Below are 8,905 nucleotides of genomic sequence, written 5' to 3' on the forward strand. Positions count from 1 at the left end.
TTATTGCATAAGTGACTTTGTATATATTTTCTAGTATGGATGGTGACAAAGACTTGGTGAAGGAAATGACAACTAAAAGACTAGTAACTTTTGATATTAAACATGACATTTTTATTAAACTAGCTTGTAACCCCATGCATATGCATAGATACACTTAAAGATATACAATAAGATGTGTAATATAATTTATATATATATATATATATATAATTTAAATACTATTCGATGGTGAGCTGAGAATTGAACCAACTCTAGACTCGTCCAAAATAGTTGTCCAAGTCTAGTAGATAAAAATGAACGTCCTTAATAGGATGGTCGTCTAGGGGCATAAGGGTTGTCCATGAGTCAGGTGCCTTGACGACCCCCGACACTTGGAAAATTCTGTGGAGGTTTATCCACAAGATCCAGCAAATTGAACCACATGTCATTATTTCAAGGCATAAATTAACTTCCAACGACAGTTATAGAAAAAGATAAAATATTCTAACTTTTATAGCGGTTATGAAAGTTAACCTTGAACCCTTTGACCTCCTCAAGTATAGGGGAAGTTACAATACAGGTAACCGCTTCAAGAACACACTATATAAACACTCATCCACATCAAACGAAGGTAAGTTTTTGATAACTCTTGAAAAGTTGGAACTCTAGAATTTGAGAAAGAAACTAACTTTGGCATCAGAGGGTTCTAGGCTGGTCCACCCCGGTCACCTTTAATCGTGTGTTCTTTTTTCAGGCCTTTCAATCAATTGTTAGCCCTTTGAAGCTCGAAGCATCCAGTCTATTGATTTTCCTTGCATCATCAGTTGGCGCCGTCTGTGGGGAGTTCGATTGATTGTGTTTTGCAATTTAACTTTCCTCGATAAAAGGCTGTATGGTTTGGACAAGATCAAGGGCCATTAGCCTAGGCCACCAGGAGAGTAGGGATGCTTCTAGTAATCCCCACTGTGATCATCAGTCAGCACCTGTCATGCAACCGTCTTCCATCCAACACATACAGTCCACGACAGCCGCCATGACAGAATTAACCCGTCAAAACCAAGAGTTAACCAGGGAGATTAATCTAAGGAGGCAAGCCCAAAGTCAAGAAGGGTAAAGAAGAATTGCTGAACCTAAGAACCAATCAAAGGGTACCGCTTCAAGAAAGGTGCCGCACTTGGAGAAGGAGATGGACCAAATGAGGAAGGCCATGGACGAGATGAGGGAAAACATGAGAAGGGCAAATCCCGTAGATTATTTAGTTCATCGAACGGACTCCTCTTTCACGGCTTCCATCAATAGTCACTGATGGGGTATTGATTTTGCCTATCTCTAAGTCGTCCGTAAAGGTCGTCCGTAGCCCGTCTGGAATTATAAACACCCTTTGGTACCTACCTGCAGCTACCTCGTCCAAGCAAGAAGAGCTCTGGACGAGGTAGGCACCACCAGAAAACAGGCACTCGTCCAGAGCGCAGATAACCTCGTCCTGAAGGATTGTCTGTCAGACGAGGCAGCCTCTGCGCAAGTGCCAAAACATACTCAACTAAGGAATTCTAGGACGAGAGTATCATACTTAGGAAAATCTCCGAATATAGTGTGGTAATTCCTTATCCCACGTATAACTGTCAGGTATCCGTTGTGGAACAGAAGCATAACTTCTAAACGGTTATGCAAGTTACGTTTGATTTCTACCTCTCCTTGAATCCAGGAGAAGTTCCAATTTTGATAACCGCCTATAAGAACACTATATAAAGGCTGTTTCAGACAAGGCCAAGGTATGTTCATTTTACTCCAAAAAAGTTGGAACTCAGATAACATAGAGAGAAAAACTAACTTTGTCATCGGAGGGTTTTTGGCCGGCAGCCCCGGTCGCCTTTGATTCGCTTTTCTTTCTTTTTTCAGGCCACAGAGAGAACCAGTAGTCCTTTCAAGTCCGAAGCATCCAGCCTACTGATCTTCTTTGCATCATCAGTTGGCGCCGTCTGTGGGAACAAACGCAAAGGCAGAGCATACAAATACTACTGTCCTTTTTGGTTCAATCGTGTTTTGTTGTAAAAAGTTATTCTATCCTAGACAAAAGGCTGAATGGTTCGAACAAGATCAAGGGCTACCAGCCCAGGCCACCAGGAGAGTAGGGATGCATCCAGCAATCCCCTTCGCGATCGCAGATCAGCACCTGTAATGCAACCGCCTTCTATTCAGCACATACAATCCATGGCTGCTGCCATGGCAGAACTGACACGTCCGAACCAGGAGTTGAATAGGGAGATCAACCTCAGGAGGCAGCGTCAAGAAGGGCACATGGAGGGAAGGGCCCCAAGTCAGGAAGGAGAAGGGGAAAATATAGAGTCCGAGAATCAGACAAGGGGTACCACTTCAAGAAGGATGCCGCACTTAGAGAGAGAAATGGACCAGATGAGGAAAGCCATGGATGAGATGAGGGAGAATATGAGGAGGGCAAACCCAGTAGACGATATGATCCACCGAACGGACTCCCCTTTCACAGCTTCCATCAACAGTCACCCCCTACCCTCGAAATTCAAAATGCCTTCTGTAGACTCGTACGATGGAAATCGCGACCCTTGCGATCACATCGCAACTTTCAAGACGACCATGCACCTGCAGAGGGTCCCAGACGAGATCATGTGCAGAGCTTTTCCCACCACACTCAAGGGACCAGAGCGAGTGTGGTTCAGTAAGATTCTTCCAAACTTAGTGGGATCATTTGAAGAACTGAGTAAGCTGTTTGTCAACAACTTCATTGGAGGACAGCGTCACAAACGTTCCTCCTCTAGCCTCGTTGACCTATAGCAGTAAGGGGACAATGAGAGTTTGCGATCCTTTATCACCCGGTTTAACAGAGAAGCCTTAACGGTGGACGAGATGGATGACAAGCTATTGCTGGCCGCTTTCCACAATGGGGTCAATTCTGACTTGTTCATTCATAAGCTCTACGAGCAGGAACCACAGACCATGGCCGAGCTTGTCCATTCGGCCCAGAATTTTATGAACGTTGAGAACGCTATCATAGCCAAGAAGAGAAAAAGGGCAGAACGTTCAGAAACAGGTCACCATCGTTATTCGGATCAAGGACCTCGTCCAAAGAAAGCTCGGGTAGACGAGAAGAAAGATAAGGATGGTAAGAAGGCCAGTTCCTCCGCGAGGAATCAGCAATACACGCCCCTGATTATGCCACTAGAGCAGGTTCTTATGCAGATCAAGGATGATCCGTCCTTGAAGTGGCCGGACAAAATGAAGGGAGACCCCAACAAGCGCAGACTAGCAAGTACCGTCGTTTTCACAGGGACCACGGGCATGATACGGATGAAGCTTGACTTGAAGTAGCAGATAGAAAATCTCATTAGACAAGGAAAATTGAGGAACTTCCTTGGACGAGACCAGAGAGATGAGAAAATGAAGGCCAAGGTGGAAGAATCATCACGCCCCCCACTAGGAGAGATAAGGGTAATTGTAGGAGGAAATTCGACGGCGCAGTCGTCCAAGTCAAGGAAGACATACCTGAAGGTGGTGCAGAACATCCAACTGTCTAGACGACCTCCTAGGACGAGGGAGGTAGACCAACAGGTTGTTACGTTCACGGACGAGGAGGCAGGACGAGTTCACCACCCACACGATGACGCGATAGTCATCACCCTACTCATCTCTGACTACACGACCAGGAGGGTATTGATAGACAATGGCAACTCTGCAGATATTCTCTACTACCCCGCATTCCAACAAATGAGGCTAGGACGAGATCAGCTTCGACCAGTGAACTCGCCGTTGGTAGGATTCAGAGGAATGAAGGTGCAACCTGTGGGCACCATCGCGTTGCCAATGGTCGTCGGAACGTATCCGCAGTAGATAACCAAGGAGGTAAATTTCCTCGTTGTTGATTGTGCATCGTCATATAATGCAATTATTGGAAGGCCAACCTTGAATAGCTGAAAAGCGGTAACCTCTACCTACCACCTGTCCATCAAATTCCCAACCGAGCACAGAGTAGGCCAGGTACAAGGAGACCAGCTGGCCGCTAGAGAATGCTACTTAGCTATGCTGGCCATGGACGAGCACATGCAGGCGATGAGTATAGATGGAAGAAGGGTCGTGGCTGAGCCCACTGAAGCATTAGAGGACGTTCCTTTGGACGATAACCAGCCCGGGAAGTCTACTAGAGTTGGGGCAAGCATGGAAGAGGGGGCAAAGCACGCTTTAATTCGGTTTCTGAAGAAAAACCTCGATGTCTTTGCATGGAGTCATGAGGACATGTCTGGCATTGATCCGAGCGTCATTACCCATAGCTTGAACGTGTGTCCCTATTCAAAACCAGTGCGTCAGAAGAGAAGAGTTTTTGCTCCCGAGCGAGACAATGCCATTAAGGAAGAGGTGCAGAAGTTGGTCGCCGCGAAGTTCATCCGAGAAGTTTATTACCCAGACTGGTTGGCGAACGTAGTCATGGTCAAGAAAGCCAATGGCAAGTGGCGGATGTGCGTGGACTTCACTGATCTAAACAAAGCTTGCCCCAAGGATAGCTACCCATTGCCGCGCATTGACCAGTTAGTGGACTCGACGGCAGGTCACAGGATACTTAGCTTCATGGACGCTTTCTCAGGGTATAACCAGATTCAGATGAATGAAGCGGATCAGGAGAAGACCTCGTTCATTACGAGCCAAGGGTTGTATTGCTACAAGGTAATGCCTTTCGGTTTGAAGAACGCGGGGGCGACCTACCAAAGGCTGGTTAACCATATGTTCCGTCCTCAAATCGGGCGAAATGTGGAGGTTTATGTGGATGACATGCTGGTAAAGAGCCAGGACGAGGATAAACATCTGGACGACCTTCAAGAGACTTTTGATACGTTGCGACGGTACCACATGAAATTAAATCCAAGCAAGTGTGCTTTCGGGGTTTCATCGGGTAAATTCTTGGGGTTTATGGTGTCGCACAGGGGAATTGAGGCGAATCCGATAAAATCCAAAGCGATAATCGAACATGGAGCCACCGAAAAATATCAAGGATGTCCAGTCTCTTACTGGACGAGTCGCCGCCCTCAACAGGTTTGTATCGAAAGCTACTAACAAATGTTTACCATTTTTTAAAGTCCTTAGGAAGGCTTTTGAATGGACGGACGAGTGTCAAAAGGCCTTCCAAGACTTGAAGACGTATCTAATGACGGCACCACTGTTGAGTCCGTCTGTACCTGGGGAAGAGTTGTACTTGTACTTGGCAGTGTCCCCACACGCAGTAAGCTCAGCGTTAGTTAGAGAAGAGGGGAGAGTCCGGTTTGCCTATTACACAAGCCACGCGATGAGAGGGGCAGAAGGACGATACCCGATGATGGAGAAACTAGCCTTCGCATTAATCACGGCTTCCAGGAAGCTGAGACATTGTTTTCAGGCACACGTCATCAACGTCCTAACAGACCATCCCATAAAAAAGGCGATGAGCAAGTTGGAAGCTGCTGGACGGCTAGTACAGTGGGCCGTTAAGCTTAGCGAGTTTGATGTCAGGTACCTCCCAAGGAGCACGATAAAAGCGCAAGCGTTGGTAGATTTCATTGCAAAATTCACCCCCGCAGACGATCTTAACAAGGACGAAGGAAATGAAATGTGGGTGGTTAATGTAGACGGATCGTCCACACTGTATGCAGGAGGGATTGGAATTGTACTGAAGTCCCCTGAGGGTGACAAGCTGGAGTATGCGGCCCGTCTGCAGTATCCAACTACCAACAACGAGGCTGAGTACGAGGCTCTACTCAAGGGATTGGAATTGGCCAAGTCCTTAGGGGCGGAGTCGTTAACAATCAAAGGAGACTCAACTGGTCATTAACCAAGTAAATGGGATGTGTGATGTCAAGGAAGATCGAATGAAGAAGTACCTCAACAAAGTGAAACGCCTTGCCCGAAAATTTTCAGCCATAAGTTTTATTCAACTTCCCAGGGAGGAGAATGCGAAAGCAGACGCATTGGCGAAAGCCACCTCGGCAGGTGTCATAGACGAGTTCGGCAACATCCAGTACGTGCCGAGCATAGACATCCCTGACATACAGCAGATAGGAGGAGTAGAGAATTGGATGAGTCCGATAATAATTTACCTCAAAGATGGGAGGCTTCCAGAAGACAAGGATGAAGCGAGAAAGTTAAGGGTCAGGTCGGCCAAGTATGTCCTCATAAATGAGGTATTGTACAAGCGAGGCTTTTCCCAACCCTACTTAAGATGCTTGGCTCCTGACGAGTCAAACTATGTTCTAAGGGAAGTTCATGAAGGATCGTGTGGAAATCATTCAGGGGCAAGGTCCCTTGTCCATAAGATCGTCCGTGCCGGCTACTATTGGCCAACGATGCAGGCAGACGCCAAAGCCTATGTCAAGGTATGTGACCAATGCCAGCGTTATAGCAATGTGCCTAGACAGCCGTCAGCACCAGGGTCCCCAATGACGGCCCCATGGCCTCGTTCGGGGACCGGATATCCCGGGTCCTTTCCCCGTAGGAATCCCTGAGATGAAGTTTTTGGTGGTAGGAATAGATTACTTTACCAAGCCGGGTAGAAGCCGAGGCCTCTTGCAGAATCACTCGCAGAACGTGAAAATTTTGTATGGAAGAATATCGTATGCAGTTTCGAGTACCTGTGGTATTAGTATCTGACAACGGACGTCAATTTGACAACGCACCCTTCAGGGACTTTTGCAATCATTTTGGGATCAAGAATCACTATTCTTCACCCTCCCATCCACAGGCAAATGGGCAAGCAGAAGTAGCAAACCGATCCCTGCTGAAAATCATCAAGACTCGGCTTGAGGGGGCAAAAGGGATATAGGCAAACGAGCTACCAGGTGTTCTTTGGGCCTATAGGACGACTGCACGGACTCCGACAGGAGAGACCCCTTTTAAACAAGCCTATGGGAGTGAAGCTGTCATACTAGCGGAGGTCCATATGGCAAGTCACCGAGTGATGGAGTACTAGGAGAAAGACAACGGGGAACAACTTCGCCTTGACCTCGATCTTATTGATGAGGTACAAAAATCTCATGACCAGACAGCATGACACCATGGTAAAACCCAGACGGTTCGGTGTGGGGGACCTTGTCCTTAAAAGGGTCTCCTTGGCAACCAGGAACCCAGCTCATGGAAAATTGGGACCCAATTGGGAAGGACCCTACAGGGTAATTAACTGCAAAAGGCAGGGGTCCTACTACCTGGAAGCCTTGGACGGGCGGAAGTTAGAGCATCCTTGGAATGTGGAACATCTGAGAAGGTACTATCAGTGATGAGCAGGGACGAGGGAAGTCAATGGCAAAATTACAGTTGTGATTTGCGTGTTTGCTTATATTTACTTTTGCTTTTACTACTATTATGGTGTGTTATGAATAAAAGTGCACTAGTTCTTAAACTTTTGCACTACTTACAGACTAGCTTATGAAAGACGATGCTATGTACTTGAGTATCTTAATAAGGCACTAGCTTACAAGCATGTGTCGCGTTTGTGAACAATGTTCATATAATAATATGGTTTGAATTTCTTATATATTTGGAGCATAAATCCAGTTTCCCTGATAATACTCACGGACGAGGCAAAAGCCTTAGACAAGTAAAATCTCTGGACGAAGGCAAACTCGTCTAAGATTTCCTTTAAATGAGGATAAAGCAAAGAAAAAATGCTAAGGCATGCTCGTCCAAGCTTTCCTTAAAAAAAAAATGAGGATAAAGCCAAGGGAAAAATGCTAAGGCATGCTCGTCCAAGCTTTCCATAGCCAAGGCCCACTCGTCTAAAGAAAGAAAGTAGGCATTAACGCATGACATCCCAACGACGAGCATATGGTCGAGACGAGTATGAACTCGCGAAAATACGAGTAATAATCGCCTAAAGGGCAGACAAAAGGATCATTATCGTCCTAAGCGAGTCGTCCATAAGGGAATCGTCTAAACGGTCACCCAACACTAGGGAATATTGCTTAAAAGGCAATGGAATAAAACATAAAAATGCGCAAACTCGTCCATGGAACAATAATAATGATAATCGAAAATAAACATTCATTAGACATTAAAGAGTGGACGACCATCGTCCAAAAAACCCTTAAGAAATAAGCCTTGAAAGGCAATTGTTTATAAACTCATCAAAAGTACTCCAGACGAGATAAGTGTACCCTTATACATTTTTTTTTTTTTAAAAAAAAAAAAGAGAAGAAAACACTTGAACAAAGAGAAAATCTGCAAATAACAAAGGCATCAGGCATCAGGGTCGTCTTGAGCAGGCTTAGTCGAGGCATCGTCTTCAACGTTGACATCTTCAGAGCTGGTCTGAAGAAAAGAACTAGCAGCACCTCCAAGTTGAAGGACGATATGACTGAAATCAACTTCTGGAAACTTTTCTTTCGCCTCCATGCGAGATAAGTGTACCCTTATACATTTTTTTTTTTAAAAAAAAAGAGAAGAAAACACTTGAACAAAGAGAAAATCTGCAAATAACAAAGGCATCAGGCATCAGGGTCATCTTGAGCAGGCTTGGTCGAGGCATCGTCTTCAACGTTGACATCTTCAGAGCTGGTCTGAAGAAAAGAACTAGCAGCACCTCCAAGTTGAAGGACGATAGGACTGAAATCAACTTCTGGAAACTTTTCTTTCGCCTCCATGCGAAAGTCTTCAAATCTAGCCGCATAGTTGGCGTCCAGAAGGTCAGTAAATTGTTTCGAAGCCCTAAATTCCTCCACAGCTTCATCCTTAGCCCTCACAAGGGAGTTGCTTAGCTCGTTGATCTTCTTCTGAAAGTGGTCAAGACGAGAGTCTTTTTCCACTATATCAGCCTTTAGCTCCTCGACGAGATTCAGCAAACCCTTGGCCTCGTCCTTAGCCTCGGCAGCCGTCTTAGCCCAGCCCTTGCAATCATCTTTGACCTCCTTGATCCTCCTCTCCAACAACAGCCTCGTCCTAT

Source organism: Castanea sativa, chromosome 8, assembly GCF_040712315.1.
Source record: "Castanea sativa cultivar Marrone di Chiusa Pesio chromosome 8, ASM4071231v1".
NCBI classification, from domain to species: domain Eukaryota; kingdom Viridiplantae; phylum Streptophyta; class Magnoliopsida; order Fagales; family Fagaceae; genus Castanea; species Castanea sativa.